Genomic DNA, 17,155 nt, shown 5'->3' with positions numbered 1-17,155 from the left:
AAACTGTGATTCATTGTACAATGCAAATTGGATCCTGTCCTACTATTATTTACAATTGTAAGAGTTACCGCATAACCACTTTGTCTTTTCAAGCAGGGATCTCTGGGGGTTTGAAAGCTTCTGCATAATACAGCAAATGTTAGCTTAATAGAAAGGTAACACTTTCATGATAACTGTATGTTATTTATAACCAACATTGCAGAGACTCTAACATTTTCAGCCCATTAAGTGGGAGGTGTACAAGGTGCTGCTCCATGGTTCTGAAGCACAGGTCATCAAAGACTGACCTCAACTCAACATAAAAAAAAATTTAAAAAATAGTGACTTGTAAAATGATTTGTAAAGTACTATTCCTGTGATGATCGCTTGCTTCAAATAAAATAAAAATATCCTACTTTAAAATGCATTCTTCGCTCTCTGGTGCAGGAAGATTTCTTACATACAGAATCAGAAGCCTGTTTAATTTGTTTCCAATGTCATGATACACACACAGGGAGGAAATCATCTGCACAGATTTTAAGTCCCCTCCTCCACATCCCATATTCCCTGTCTGAGAGCATGTTCTGTCTGACAGCCTGCTCTCAAGATAGAGAGAGATATCTTTGTAATCTCTCCGAGACTGGCAATTTTGTGCCAATTTGTGCTGAATTATAGGTAGTTTTGCAACATGGACCAGTAAGTACAAGGAACTGTGCCAAGACAGCCCAAACCCATTTCATAAGGGATCTTTACAGCCAGGTCAATGGGAAACTTTCTTCATTTTGACCTGGAGTGGATTCAGACCAGGTAACCACAAATTCGTTGTGAAATTGGTGAATGCTAGTAATGCCAAGTGAACGAATAGTAAATCAACAACCACCGTGACATGATGCATTTTCTTTTCCATCATACAATCAGAATGCAACATTTGGGTTGACCTTTGGAGTAGGGCGATAGAAGTGAAAACCTTTGACCCATTCAAGAATTAAATGACACAAGGAAACTTAAACTTTAAAAGAATTACAGGTAGACGAGCTCAAATGGCCTTCGCTTTGTTAGCTGTAAAGGTCCAATTTTAACTAAGTTTGGACCAGTTATTGGTGTTATTACTGAACTGAGCTCTGCAAAAGCATAAATTAGAACAAAATTATTCATCTTGCTGATAGAAAGATAATTGGTACGGAAAAATAGAAAAGTACAATAGTACTGGAACTTGAGATTGGAGTTGAAATGAAGAGGATTTTCACAGTAACTTAATTGCAGTATTAATGTAGGCCTTGTGACACCAAAAAATAAACTTTAAACTTTAAGTGCATTTTTAGGAAAGAAAGAGTAGGAACTTTACCCTGCATCTGGTTATATTATTATGCTATGGCTGACTAAAGCATGCTTAACACTGACATAGAGGATGGTATTTAATGGAGGGGATGGGGGTCTCGCCTGCTAGTTGGAGAGCTGGTGGGAGCCCCGGATCATATCCTATAGACAAGGCCCACTGCATCAAGAGCTGGTTAAGCACTTTTGTAGGCAGTAGCGGGTCTTCCCCAGGATTAAGGGCTTCTGAGGTGAATGGGCTGCGTGTTGGGAGATGTCAGCTCATCACAGACCACCAGGTCTTCAATGATTTGCAGTGCCAGCACACAGAAGGTGGTAGTTGCTGCCAGTACTACATCCACCAAAAGCCTAGTGGACTCAAGCATAGGTGTGTGTTGGCAGCAGGGTAATTGCAATGGAGTGTGAGAATGGGTGAGGTGGCAGCAAGGAGGTAGTGGCTCTCAGCTGATGCTGGGTCCGTCAATCAGGTATTGAGAATCTTTAAATGAGAGACCCTTTTCTACCCTGGAAGCCTGCAAGCAAACACACTAGAATTTGCTTTTTCAGCTTCCAGATTGGCAAGTCCCCCAGTGGGCATTAATTCGTACATAATTAACTGAAGGAGTGGCAGGGAGCTGACGGGGTACCCATCCATTACTCTACCTCATGAAATGCCTCCCCTGCTACCAAACTCTCCGCTGGGGAGGGCATTAAGTTTGACCAAAGTGATCAAAATTGAAAATGTTTTCATTCATCAATGAGTTCCATTTCCTTGATGACCATAACAACAAATTCAAAATATTAAAAAATGCTTCATTTACTTTGATTGTAGAGAGGTTACAATCCAATTTTTAAATACAAATTTCTTGAAGTACAACATGTTTGCCCGATATCTATGTTATTTGATGTTCAGCACTTTAAGTAGCTAATTCACTGTAGGTATAACCCAAGGGCAGTCAAACATTTTAGGAATCAAACCAACTTGTGAAAGGTAGCTTTTCTTGTGTTTTTCTTGTTTCTGTTTAGCCTATATACCAAATGAATTATTAAATGAGCTTGAACAAAAGATTTTCCAAATAACTGTTTTTATGTGGGACTCACAGAATTATGATTCAAGCAGAATGTTTCTTTGCGCACTCATAATGCTTTGGAAAATCAACTATTATATATAGGTGCATTGAAATCTTATACCACGTAAAGAATTAAGCACTATGTCAAGGATAGGAGTCAATTCAGAGATTATTCCTTTATTACAATCATAGAGATTTTTTAATAGCTTTTATGTTAGGATAGGGTGATCTGGAAGGTGAGGAATACCTGATGAAGCTGACCCAAACCACAGAGATTCTAATAGGGCAAGAATTAGCAGAGGGGCTGCTTATTAATTAGGAGAGAATGCAAGCAGATGAAGCCAGGCACTGGGAAATACCATCACTTGGAACAATTGGAGTTTGTTTCCTCTTTCCTTCAAAGATTTTTAAAAATTTATCTTTAATTCTCAGGGGCAAAAATTTTTCCAACTGCAATGCTAGCAATTGTTTAAGCAGTTTTCAGCCAAATTCATCACATCTGCCAGTCAGAGCATAAACAATGAATATTCTATTAAAAGGCAGTTTTCTAACCCATTATACTGAGTGAATCTGACAATTAGTTTATTGGTGAATAAACAAAAAAAAGAGATGGGTAAGTAAACTTTGGAAGCTAGTAATCTTCCTGCATTTCTGTCTAAAAACAGTGAGTGCTAGTCTTCTATCAGGAAATGAAGGATGACACGTGTAAAAATTAAGTAATTGCTTGTCAGAACCAAGTCAAATAATCTGTTCACTTCATGCTGATAGGCACTCAGCTTTATTGCAGATTTGATGCACTGCAGGTCCCTGATGTTGTCGTGTGAGCAAGGATGTAGGAAGAGACCAAAAGCTACAGGAGTTGTTGCCAGTTCCACTCAATTCAATTTTTTTTTTAAAAACAGGGAAAATATCCACAACATTCATAACTCTGGTCAGGGAAACAGTTCAGAGATGCAGCAACTCATCTGCCTCAAATGCATCTTTCACATGAAATTTAATTCAGCACTCAAAAGTTTAAATGTGCAAGACCAGCATTTGTTGCCCATCCCTAATTGCCCTTGCGGAGGTAATGCTGAACCAACTTCATGGATTGAATATAAAAGTAGGGCAGTCTTGCTGCGGCTGTATAGGGCATTGGTGAGGCCGTAGCTGGAGTACTGTGTGCAGTTTTGGGCGCCGTACTTACGCAAGGATATTTTGGCCTTGGAGAGAGTGCAGAGGAGGTTTACTAGGCTGATGCCGGAGTTGAGGGGGTTGAGCTACGAGGAGAGGCTGAATAAACTAGGCTTGTACTCGTTAGAGTTTAGAAGAATGAGGGGAGATCTCATTGAGACGTACAAGATGATGAATGGGATGGATAGGATAGAGGTGGAGAGGCTCTTCCCGCTCAGAAAGGACAGTAGGACTAGGGGGCACAGCCTCAAGATAAAGGGGGAGCGGTTTAGAACGGAGTTGAGGAGGAACTTCTTCACTCAAAGGGTGGTGAATCTCTGGAATTCTCTGCCCGTTGAGGTGGTGGAGGCTGCCTCGCTAAATATTTTTAAGACGCGGGTTGATGGGTTTTTGATAAGAGAGGGGATTAAGGGTTATGGGGAGAGGGCGGGAACGTGGAACTGAGCCACGACAGATCAGCCATGATCTTATTGAATGGCGGGGCAGGCTCGAAGGGCCAGATGGCCTACTCCTGCTCCTATTTCTTATGTTCTTATGAACCATTGTAATAGTCCACCTTAACAGTGCGGCATGAACCTGACAGTGTATCAATAGTCAGATTTGTTATTACCAAAGTACACATGGCATAAATTATGACTTTTGCAATCAAAACAACAATCTTCTGGTCCCACCTGCTTGGCGGGCAAGAAAACCAAAAAAATCAGTTTTCCATGCCGTGCATACTCATTAAAAGACCAGCTGATCAAAATTAAGAGCCTCCTCCAAATTAAGTTTTCTGCCAGCAAGAAATTAGAACATTCACATTTGGCACTGCACACAAGCTGTATTGGGAGACAGAGGGTATAGTCACAGTCAGCAGCAGGATTTGGATCAGGTAGGGTGAAAGTACTCGGCTCAGAGGCAGATAGTGGATGGTCTAATGGGGGCGGGGCCAGGGAAGTCATAGTAGAGCTGGTCTTGAGGACAGGAGGGGCGTGGGCATATTGATAGTATCGGGAACAGTGGACACAGCAGAGTCCACACAAATGATAGCTGGGTCCAGGGTAATGGGGGAGACTGAATGAATACAGGAAAAAAAGGTGGTGATTATGTAGAAGGATGTGGTGGGGGGAACTTGATGAGTAACAAGGGGAAAGTAGACGGTGCTTGATGTGCTGCCAAATCTCACACATACCCTGCTGAAACTCTGAAGGTTGTTGTGCAGTTCATAAAACAACGACATGAAAGGGGTCTCTTTTGGGTGTGTGCAGTTAATGCCTTGTTCTTTGGATCAAGCAAAGGAGCAGCCTGTTAATTACTCATCCACTCCAGTGAAAACTAAGCTCACGTGAGCTGGTAGTGGCTGGCAACAAATTCCCGATTCTCAATCTCCATTCACGTGGAGAAATGGTCATGGCTGAGAAGAGCTAATGTGGTGTTTCTATGATGCCAAGACATTAATTAGTCACTCTATAGCTTCTCAAAGATAATATAGGCAAGCTGGATAGTGTCTGAGGGAGGGATCCCCTACATGAAATCAACACTCCAGTTAATGTGCTATGTCTTCACACACAGTCATGTCTGAATGAGGAGAACACTCAACTGTGGCTGTCCAGGATTTCTTCACCTGCAAGGAGAGGGGTGGAGTGCAGATGTCACATTTAGATGGAAGCCAGGCTTTGCACTGGTTTGGTGGCTCCACAAAGCAGGCTAATTTACAAATATGCTTACTGGGCAAATCTTTCAGGCATAACTGGAAATATGGGTGCATAGGAAAGAACAGCACGAGTAGAACATTTGGTCTCTTGCAATCACATGATGCATATTCAGGCTGCACACTCACAAATGACAACCAATGCTTAAGTATCCTCATGTTGGAATATTCAGTAATCACAATGTCGATAATGTGAGAGAAGTGGTAATGTGAGACAACGCCGATGGGGAACCAGGTTCCATGCCATTAAACGTCTGTCCCACTCCAGCAACAAGATGAGAATTGAGGACACTTCATGCCAAAACTGTATACAATGTTTGTACACTCATGCCACTTATGTGCCTTGAAAAGCCATCTAGCACAAATTACTATTGTTTCCACTCCCATTACCCAAAATATCCCAGAATGGAAGCTACCACCCAACATTTATTTTTGTTAATATTAAGCTAGGAAGAAATATTTCACCTCATCACATCTCTCCTGCATATTCCAAATCATAACACAAAATAAATCAATAATACAATCACTTTTATGCAAATCAGTATGCCAATTAATAAGCAGACGTCAAGATCTAACAAACAACAATGAGATGAACAACCAATTGATCTATTTGTGGTGGTGTTTGTTGAGGGAAGAATATTGATTCAAACAGAAGGTGAATGCCATGCTCTGCTTTGAACAGTGCTATTCTGTTCCAGAATGTCAGTTGGTGAACATCAGAAATAGGAACAGACCATATGACCCGCAAGCCCTGCTCCGTCATCAACACAATCATGTTGATCTTCTCTCTCAACTCCACTTTCCCACCCAGTCCCCTTATCCCTCGATTCCCTGAGAGACCAAGTTTGGGATTTTCTGGTCCCACCTGTGGCAGAAATTGTTGTGGCAGACAGGGACAGAAAATCTATCTCAGTCTTAAATATACTCAATGATACAGCATCCACAACTCTGTGGGATAGAGAATTCCAAAGATTCACAACCTTTCGAGTGAAGAAATTTCTCCTCATTTCAATTCTAAATGATCAACTCCTTATCCTGCAATTCTGTCCCAATATTCTAAAATCCCCAGCCAGCGGAGACGACCTCCGAGTGTCTACCCTTTGAAGCCCTTTCGGAATATATGTTTCAATGAGATCTCATCTCATTTTTTTAAATGACAGGTTGCGTAGGCCTAATTTACTCATCCTCTCACCATCGTACAAGGATAGAACTGAAGCCGATCTTTAAACACTTCTATATTTATTTACAGAGTTACAGTACAAGCATACACCACCATGGATTTCAATAATAGTCTGCGCCTATTTATAGGAATCAGTAGTAAATGCTCACTACATGCCTATAATTAAACACAATTAATATACAATTAACAAGTACTATGGGCTCTTTAATGTCTTGAAGCATTAGAATAGGCAGCAAGGCCCCAATCAAGGATGCTGCTATCTCAATCTGCAGCATTCCCTCAACACTGAACTGAAGTGTCAATCTAAATTATTGACCTCAAGTCCTTAAGGATTGCATTTGGTTTAGTGGAGACAGTACTGGCAATTGAACCAGGTTGACAGTTAATAATTTACATAAGAAGCAGGCATTTTTATTTTACAGAGGACCATAGCGAGGAAAATCCCCAAAAGAAAATAAAACAAAACACTTTTCCTATTTTAGGCAGCCAAGACACAAGAAACACATGCATATTCATGTAAATACTAATTGAAAACAGCTTTAGTTTACATCAGCCATGAAGTAAAGCTCACAATTTGATAGGCTGAGCTGCTTCAAATCTAAACTGCTATCCATATCTAACCCATTGCTGATTTGTCTCCAAGAAGCTCAACTTCACTAGTTCAGAGCACACAGTTCCTTTATCCTCAATTCTAAACTCTTTATAAAGATCAAATACATCTAAGACTTCAAAAGGGCTTTGATGTATGGGGATGGTCTTTCGTGCATTTCTTACATTGCCAGACAAGATTTAAAAATATATTGCATGTGATTTCCCAGCCTGCTGCATTGTGAAGAAAGCGAGTGAGGCTTTTGTGTTGGGCACGGACTGGTCTCATGCCCAAAACCATTCTCCCAGCCTTGTTTTGCCAGCATGATCGGCTTCGCGCCCTATACCAACGTCATGATTTACATGAAACTAAGGCGTCCGGCACAGCTATTTCTGGTCTCCTGGACATTCCTCCCCTTGTTGGCGAGAGGTCTCACTAAGGGGAATCACTCAGAGTCCCCATCAATGGGACCAGGCATGATGGTCATGACAGTGGGAAATTGGCAGCCATTGAAGACCCAGGTAGTCAAAGGCAGGACTGGGCAGTGCACACTGAGCACCTTGGCACTGCCCAGCAGGCATCACCAGCAGTGCTAAGGGGGTGGGCTTGAGTGGGAAGGGGGTGGAACCTGAGCAGGGGTGGGGCAATTATGGGAGGGATGAAAAGGGGTCGTCTGTGTCGGGGTAGGGGGGTGATTGGAGCAGTCTGCAGCCAACTTCCTTGGTGAGCTCAGGTTCCATCTCCCCTTCCCCACCAGCGTGAAACTCCTGACGGCCAAAAAATTGACAGTGTGGGAACATTGCACAGGATAGCTTGCTGAAAAAATAGTGAAATACTTCAGACTTTTGGGAAGGTCACTTCCATTATTTAGACTCTTATTTTTCATCTTGAACCTCTTTCCTTCTTTCCCCTCATTAAACTTCTTATTCATCTCCATTTCTGATCCAGTCAGAACATAAGAACATAAGAATTAGGAGCAGGAGTAGGCCAACTAGCCCTTCGAGCCTGCCCCGCCATTCAACAAGATCATGGCTGATCTGTCTTGGCTCAGTTCCACATTCCCGCCCTCTCCCCATAACCCTTAATCCCCTCTCTTATCAAAAACCCATCAACCCGCGTCTTAAAAATATTTAGTGCGGTAGCCTCCACCACTTCAACGGGCAGAGAATTCCAGAGATTTACCACCCTTTGAGTGAAGAAGTTCCTCCTCAACTCCGTTCTAAACCGCCCCCCCTTTATCTTGAGGCTGTGCCCCCAGTCCTACTATCCTTTCTGAGCGGGAAGTCTCTCTCCACCTCTATCCTATCCATCCCATTCATCATCTTCTACGTCTCAATGAGATCTCCCCTCATTCTTCTAAACTCTAACGAGTACAAGCCTAGTTTATTCAGCCTCTCCTCATAGCTCAACCCCCTCAACTCCGGCATCAGCCTAGTAAACCTCCTCTGCACTCCCTCCAAGGCCAAAATATCCTTACGTAAGTACGGCGCCCAAAACTGCACACAGTACTCCAGCTGTGGCCTCACCAATGCCCTATACAGCCGCAGCAAGACCTCCCTACTTTTATATTCAATCCCCCTCGCGATGAAGGCCAGCATCCCATTCGCCTTCCTGACCACCTGCTGCACCTGCAAGCTGGGTTTTTGCGACTCATGCACAAGGACCCCGAGGTCCCTCTGCACCGTCGCCTGCTGCAGTTTTTCTCCACGTAAGTAATAATCCTTCCTACCATTATTCCTACCAAAGTGGAGCACCTCGCACTTGCCAACATTAAATTCCATTTGCCATTTCCTGGCCCATTCGCCCAGCCTATCTAGATCCTTCTGTAGACTCTCCCCACCCACCCTCCAGTCCCTTTCTGCATTTTATTCTCTTGTTCCTCTTAAGTTCCAACATTGTTCTATATTTAATTTCTGCTAATCATTACATTGCCGATGCACTGCTTTCTTCTTTATTCTATCTGGTGTCCTGCATTAGTGGCTGTAGGACTGCTCATAAGTTTCTTGACATTGAAAGTAATCTGATCATTTTGATTTCTAAAAACAATATATATGGCCTGTATATTCACCATGATGAAAAATGTCCAATCACAAAAATAGCGGGACTGCGCAAAAATCTGAAGTCCCATCGCTGAACATGACAGTTCCTATTTTAATGAGAGCCTAGAATTGGGGTGGTTCCCATTTCACATGTATGTAGTTTAAGGAGGCAGCTGGCATTTAAATCATCAGCTCCCTTCATTGAAGACAGATTTTGGTAGCCCAGGAGTGTGATGCACAAAATGTGCAGAATGGACCTGAAGAGCAAGTCAGAGCTTTGTGTATTCAGACAGTCAGAGTACCCCTTTGTATTTGGTTCGGCGACATGTTTGGGAGAAATCAGGTGGTCTTTATAAGTGTTAAAAGTAGAAATGAATGCGCACAAAGAATGTATAAGCTCATTAACTATTAAGCTCATTGGAACAATCAACAGACCTGTCAAAATCAACTGTCAAAAGCACCTGTCAAGATATCAAGTCAAAGTCCTACCTCTTAAATGTTTGAAAAAATATCAGGAGTGTTAAAACAACATGATTGCATACTATTTCATTCTGAATGTTGACATAAGCCTGAGGGCTGACAATACTGGGTTGGTGCTAAATAATTAAATTCACAACCATCCATTAGCACAGTAGGGTGCCTGTCATTTCACAATTTGATTGACGGTTACAAATGGTTATAGATTCTTTGAATTGGGATCATGAATTCCAATGTTTGTTAGTGTAAGGAAATGAGCACTTGAATAAAATGTTCATTGCTATCATTTTTTTTTACAGCTAAAGGATTGTAAATGTAGAGAATGTTTTTATGATTTTTTTAATATTGTGAAGTCTGTAACAGACATTTAGAACTTTATTTTACCTAATCTCTGCATGGATCTTGAGGTCTGCCCATGGTGGATACTAACTGAGTTTCATGGCAGGTGTAATGGTAAAGAGTGGTGGGTCATGGGTTGGCACGGGCTATAAAGAGCCATGAGGGTAGGTATGGGGGCGTAGGTTAACATGGACAGGCTATGGGGGGTGGGTTTGAGGCACAGATTGTCATGATAGTTACGATGAGTTCTGAAGTTGGCGCAGTGCATGAGGTAGCATGGGAAGTGTGTATGGGGGAGTGGGGGGGGATGCTGGTGGAGAGGGCTGGAGAGTATTTTTATGTTTTGCTGTTTTGAATCCCAAGGCAGGTTATCTTTCCAGCCTCCATTCATCATCCTCCTCACTGCTTTCGGGTCGCCCATCCCAACTTCCAATCAAGCACCCCCCTCCCCCACCTAAAATCATAAGTGTAGGAAGCCATTTTTAAAAGGTTGGGTTTGTGGAGGCTGGAATTCTCCTGACTTTGCATACCAACTCACAGGTGAAAATCCAGTCACAAGTACCATGATACTCCAATATTTTAAGATAAGGACTTAATATCAAACTAGCTCAATTGCCTTGTGTAATCAATCAATCAGAAGGTAATAGAAAATCAGGTTTGTCCACACGTCTGTGCATCATTCTTGAGGGGACGAGGGCTGTGATTAGGCTACACTATTCAGGGGATTCCAAGGCAACTGTGGATTGCAAACTTGATCAGAATGTGCCAAATACTAGTACTGAGTGGCAAACTTGAAAGCTATTCCAATTTATCTCACCACAACAAAAATGTGCATGGAAAAGGTTTTCATATAATAGGTTTCTATATATAATAGTGTCATCCATTCACATCATGCAAACTGTGAATTTTAAGAGTCAGTGCAGGCTCGGTAGTTGAATAGCCTCCTTCTGCACTGCAGGGATTCTAAGGTTCTGTTGATAAACAAATCTACTTTATCATTTATTGGAAAGCTCACATTTTTGAGTTTATGAATAATCTAGGTATTGAGATTGCACAAATGCTATCAAAATTAGTGATATATCAAATTAGAGGACATGATAAGAAGGATACAGGAGAATAGAAGAATAAGAATACAGCAGATTACAGGTGGAAATAAAATAAACAACGTAAGTAGATAGTTGGAAGATTCAATTCATTACAAACAAACATAAAGTTATACATTTTTCAAAAAGGATGGCAAGGTTCAGAATTGAAGAAATCTGAAGTTGTGACAATCTTTAAAAATGGAAGTGCAAGTATAAAAACCTTTCAGGGCACATGTGTTTCCATATTTTACACATACAGCTGAGAATATAAAAGGGATGAAACGTATGTTGCATTTGTACAAAGTACTGATAATTTCATTATTAGAAATAGTGTGCAGCTCCAGGCATTCATTATAGGGAAAAAGATCAGAGCCACGGAAAGGACACAGGGAAATTCAGTAGGAATTCTAAGTTACAGTTAAAAAGGAAATGAGTATTTTTTTCCCATTGGTACAAAAAGTGAAGGGAAAGAAGAATCTAAGAGGCTTTCAAAATTATAAATAGTTTTACAAGAGTAGATATTGAAAGACTTGCTGCTGCTTGACAAATTGATAATAAGCCAGCACAAACCAGAAGAACCAGAAGGGAAAAGCTAGAAGCAGTAGTTTCATACAGACTATTATTAGAATATGGAATGCTCTATCATAAGTGACTATTGAAGCACAGACTACGACATTATTTAAAAGGAATTTGTGCGAGTACTTGAAAAGGAAGTATATTGAAAGGATGCATGGAAGAGAAATAGATTAAGAGTAGATAGCTCCAATTTGAGGAACCAGCACCAGCAGTGACACAATGGCCTCCTTCTGTGCTGTAATTTCTATGACTTCTAAACTGAAGTGTTAAATCAAGTATAGCAGAATTAAGTTAAATATCACAATAATGCTAAATGCTATGCTTTTACAATACTAGTTTCTGGTCAGCAGTAGGGATCAGAACATAGGAGCACTTTGCTTTGACAGGGATTTGATGCTAAAAGGTTGTGGATACAAATCTGACTAGTGAATACAGGGCTGCAAAGGCGAAGTGTAGGCAACTACTTATCTGGCTCGTAGATGAAATGAAGTCTGACATTTCAAGGATCTTTTGCTCTCCTGTTTACCAGAATTCAGAACAACAGCGACAGCTCTTCAACCACAGGTACAGACAGCATAAGCCACCTTGGCAACGGTCTATCCATTGTTAATAAAAATCTGCTTTAGTTTAGCTCTCCTTTCTCGATCATACATCACTACTAGATATCCTCAATAAATTAGTGTTTTAAGTATTAAGAAAATGAAATTAAGAGAGCACAAATTAAGGGGTCAGATACACTTGTAGGCCTTTCTTTAGGCTATAATGGTATAATGCAAATTTAAAGATACTTTACTTGCAATATTTTGTTTATAAATAGTCAAAGTGTAGGAGCCATTACTGGTTGATGATGTTCTCATACCAGATGTGAAATTTATCTCATTGTCGCAATAACCTTATATTTGCAGAACCTCACCTTCTCAGGTAAATCATAGAAATACTACAGTCCAGAAAGAGGCCATTTGGCCCATCGAGTCTGCACCGACCACAATCCCACCCAAGCCCTACCCCCATATCCATACATATTTTACCCACTAATCCTCTAACCTATGCATCAATTTAGCATTGCCAATCAACCTAACCGGCACATCTTTGGACTGTGGGGGGAAACCAGAGCACTCGGAGGATGTGCACGCAGATACAAGGAGAATGTGCAAACTCCACACAGACAGTGACCCTAGCCGGGAATCGAACCCAGGTCCCTGGAGCTGTGAAGCAGCAGCGCTAACCACTGTGCTACCGTGTTGCCCCAGGTATTCTGACCTTGCTTTGTAAAAATACAAAATGTCACGTCCACTGACACACGATGCTGCTCCCTAAATGAAATGTCACAATGTCACAGAGAACAGCTGTGTTGAAGAAATAAATAAATTGCATTTACATAGCGTTTTCTTATCCCTAGAAGGTCACAAAGCATTCAACAGCCAATAAGTACTTCTGAAAAAATGATGAAATGTCATCTCTAGTGGGAAAAGCGATGAGAATCCCACTGGGTGGGTGGCCGCGATCCAGATTGCAATTCACCCATTTGTCTTTTTTTTAAGCTGGACGAGATTCCTGCTGGCAAAAAGATGTGAGGGACTGAAAGATGACAGCAAGACCGCTTCCTCAGAGATTTCAACGGTCATCCTCCCCTCCCCCACATTGTAACTCCCTGCAGGAACACTCCAAGCTGTCAACCTCGGAGGAGCAACCTCACCCCATCATCAAATGTCCGAGTCATACTCCCCACCACTCACAACGCAGGCTTGGTGGTGAGCCTTCCCTCCACGCCCCCCCACCATCCCTCCCCCAATCGCTGGCATCAGCAAAAGTGAGGAATATTCTTGTTCTGGAATTGCCTCAGGCCCCAACCCTTTCAGGGACACCCTCCAGGCCCTGCCCCCTTCAGGTTCATTCTTGAGGCCCCGCCTCTTGCTAGTGTCACCCTGCCATGTTGGCACTGTCAGGATGCCAGGAGCAGTGCCAAGTCACAGCCCAGCCATGTCCCAAACCACATGGGGCTTCAATGGCCTCCAAATCCTCTGGCATGGCCATCAGGCCTGATCTCTGTGGAGTCCAAAAGGGGCTCTCCGAGGCACAAATTACTTTTAGGTGCTCTTGCAATATTTTCCAGCCGTAATGCAATTTCTGTTTGGATGCAAGGGGCCGGAGAATTGCCCCTGTAGTCACTGCTGTAACACAGGAAACATGTGGCCTCCAATTTGTACACAGGAAGTCAACAAACAGCAATAATACAAACAATCAGATAAACTGGCTTGGGATAAATATTGTTTGACCTTCGAGCACTTAACATAGAAAGCTCTTTAAATAACACGTTTTGCTGTTAGCTGAACCAGTTAAAAGTTGTCTTATTTGCATTTCTATCATGACCTGTATCCACTATCTTCTGAAAATATTTGTGGTATTTAGTTTGGCACGGTGGCACACTGGTTAGCACTGCTGCCTCACAGTGCCATGGATCAGGGCTTGCTTCTGCCTTGGGCCACTCTCTGTGTGGAATCTGCACATTCTCCCAGTGTCTGTATGGGTTTCCTCTGGGTGCTCTAGAAGATGTGTTGGTTACGTGCATCGGCTATGCTAAATTTTCCCTCAGTGTACCCAAACAGGTGTCGAAATGTGCTGACTGGGGGATTTTCACAGTACCTTCACTGCAGTATTAATGTAAGTCTAGTAGTGACACTAATAAATAAATTTAAACTTCTCGCCTGATCATGCGTTTGTTTTAACAAACTGACACACAAATAGCAGTCATGACAATCTTGAAATATTATTGTGCCTGTGTTTTAATGCAACTCACAGTCATCCACAAAATTAAATAAAAGCTTTGACAAAAATCAATACAAGTGACTATTATTTTCAAAAGTAGCCTTGGAATAACAGAATATCTCTCTACCCACAAACTTTGTGTTTGTCAATTAACAATATCCGATAATGGGCCTAACCACTCTTTGATAATCCAGGCACAATGTACTCATTGATGTACTTTATGTGATGCGAATTTATCTTTATTAAATGAATGATGCATCAAGTTTTAATGTGAGGTTGCAGACACAAAGCTTTTTAATTAGGGCTTTTGTTTGACTGGCACACAATGAAAGAACTCTAAGCTTGAGGTGTTAATGCTAATTTTTGGATTTGTTCACAATTTCCTTTTTTCTAATCCAGGAGAGAACAGGGATAGGGAGTACAAAACAAAATAAATTGAATACAAAATATTTTGTTCTAAATGTCATGTCTGGGTAAACAAAGGCACAGGCGATTAGAATGTTAATACACACAGAAACCCATTTATGACATTGTTATTCAGTTGTGAATAGGCAAACAATCTGCAAAGAGGTTTAAATGGGACTGTTTACACAAACCTCACTTCAACCGTAACAAAGGAAAGCTGTCAACAGCTTCACCTGGACTTCTCATTCTTTCCCTACATTTATGTGGTACTTGTGCTTTTTAATCATCCATATTTATATTTATAGCTAATCCCACTTCAAAGTTAGGAAAGAAATTGTGAATGTGAACTAAAATGAACAGTTTTGATCACTGCTTTTCTAACCACCTGAATGGTAATGTAAATTCCAAACTACTTGCTGTCAGAGGTAGCCAGTATGACCAATAGAAGGTCAAGTGACTGCAGTGACCCTATCAGCCTCTATAAACAGCAGGAAAGCATTTTTGTGTCACTGGCTTTACAGATCATTCACTTCCATAAGTTAATTGTTGAGATACTGAACAAAATATTCATTATTTAAAACTGCATGGCGATCCAGCTAAGAAGTCACTGCAATATAAAATAGGTAGGGCTGGGAATCAATTCTTGAAACACATTTCAGGAAGTACTCCTACAGCTGCATTCATGACTGCATGAATATTTTTTGCCTGCCACCCTTGTTCCTACCTCCTCTATCCTGAAGGCAACTACTCCTAGGTGAAATATGGTTCAATGAACACCATATCCAAGTAATCATTATTCCTGAATGAGTCCAGTCAGTAGTTGGTCAAGCTATTCATGGCATGTTGAGCAAGATGCTAACCACATACACACGGTTCCTGGAGCAGGTGTCCTAGCTGAAATTTTTTCCCTCCTTGCTAAAGTCAAGGGGTAGCACCCCTGGCAAAACCCACCAACTTGTGTTTTGGCAAGATCCAGACTGAGCTAAGTGAAGTGAACTCAGCAAAGAGGAGTTATCAAACCTAGGACATTTCTGCTCTGTGACTCAACTAGTGACTAGACAAACTTATTGAACTAAAGGAGTCTCTTTATGGTTAATCTTAGATGCACAATGGAAGCTGTGCGCACCATCTACACGATGCAATGCAGCAGCTCGCCAAGGCTCCTTCAACAGCACCATATCTAGAAAACAAGCATAGATGCAAAAAAAAAACTATCTTCAGTTCCCTTCCAAGACACACACCATCCTGATTTGCAACCATATCACCACGTTCACTATTGCTGAATTTAAAAACTGGAATTCTCTCCCTAACAGGACTGTGGGTGTATTGCACCACACAGACTGCAACAATTCAAGAAAACAGCTCATGGTGACCTTCTCAAAGGCAATTACTCAGGAGCAACAAATGCTGGCCATGTCAGCGACATTCACATCTCAAGAATGAAAAGAAAACCTAAAAGTTAAAGACAATTCTGAGGCCTTTCTAAACGTCAGTAGCAAGATCAGCATCCACTACAATCCTGTTTTCTCTTTCCATTTAAAACAATGGTACTACAAAGATCTTAAAACTTTCCTCACTCTAGGATGCAAACAGATCAGCCTGTTGGGACCAGAAAATCCCACCCAAAATAAATGGGCTTTTGGCTGTTCTCCAAAGTTTCCAATCTCACCTGTCCGAGGGTGAAACCAGACCATCCTGACCATCATCTCACATACTCTTCTGCTTAAGCTGACCATGTTGAAAATCCAAGTTAGCACCACATTCTTTCCGGGGACCTCAAACTCATCATTTTCAATCTTTTCTTTGTCTTATCATTTTAGTCTTTTGCTTGGTATTACTGGACTATTTCCTGTTATATGCAGTCTTGTCTTAACTGCTTTAGACTGTGGCTACACCACCCTTCACTCAATTAAGAAAGAAGAATACATGTTACTTATTTCAGTTCTCCAGGCTCATCACCAAGAATGTTTCTACATCTGCCCTAAAACCTTTTGTGAGTCAGAGTCATCCATTTATCCCATTGTTTGAATTTTCTGATAGGAACAGGCTGGGTTCACAAAATGCAGCTCTTTCTGTTTGGTATACAATTAATGGACTTACTAAGGGATGTAAATTATCCCATTAGGTTTTAAGACACTTTGAGAGACAGGTAATTATGGTTTTCACAGATGTTATTGATTTCTATTTAGCTTTGATTACTAGCTAAATTAATTCATACTCAAGAGCCCAGAAGTATAATCAACTGCTTTTATTTACTCATCTAGTTGTATAACAAGCATTCCTTGTGCTACATCGCTCCACTGCAACAGTCACTGGTCCCAATTTTTTCAGAGAGCACTCCTTTAATTGACCCAGCGACAGATTTGGTGACTAATCAAGGGGGGGGCTCTTGAAACTGGAGGGCCAAGAGGACTAGCAGGTTGCAATAGAAGGTAAATAAGGGGGCTAGACATTCAAAGATATGAAGCTC

General features: G+C 41.4%; 1 protein-coding gene across 1 annotated transcript in view; it reads right to left on the bottom strand.

Annotated features, from left to right (window-relative positions):
• Window positions 1–17,155, bottom strand: part of ass1 (argininosuccinate synthase 1) — a 144,772-nt gene that overhangs the window by 31,392 nt on the left and 96,225 nt on the right. The gene's annotated exons all lie outside the window — the stretch shown is intronic.

Source organism: Carcharhinus amblyrhynchos, chromosome 25 (assembly GCF_965287045.1).
Source record: "Carcharhinus amblyrhynchos chromosome 25, sCarAmb.v2.hapA, whole genome shotgun sequence".
NCBI classification, from domain to species: domain Eukaryota; kingdom Metazoa; phylum Chordata; class Chondrichthyes; order Carcharhiniformes; family Carcharhinidae; genus Carcharhinus; species Carcharhinus amblyrhynchos.
The sequence above is the reverse complement of the archived record's forward strand: the minus strand, read 5'-3'. Positions and strand labels throughout refer to the sequence as shown.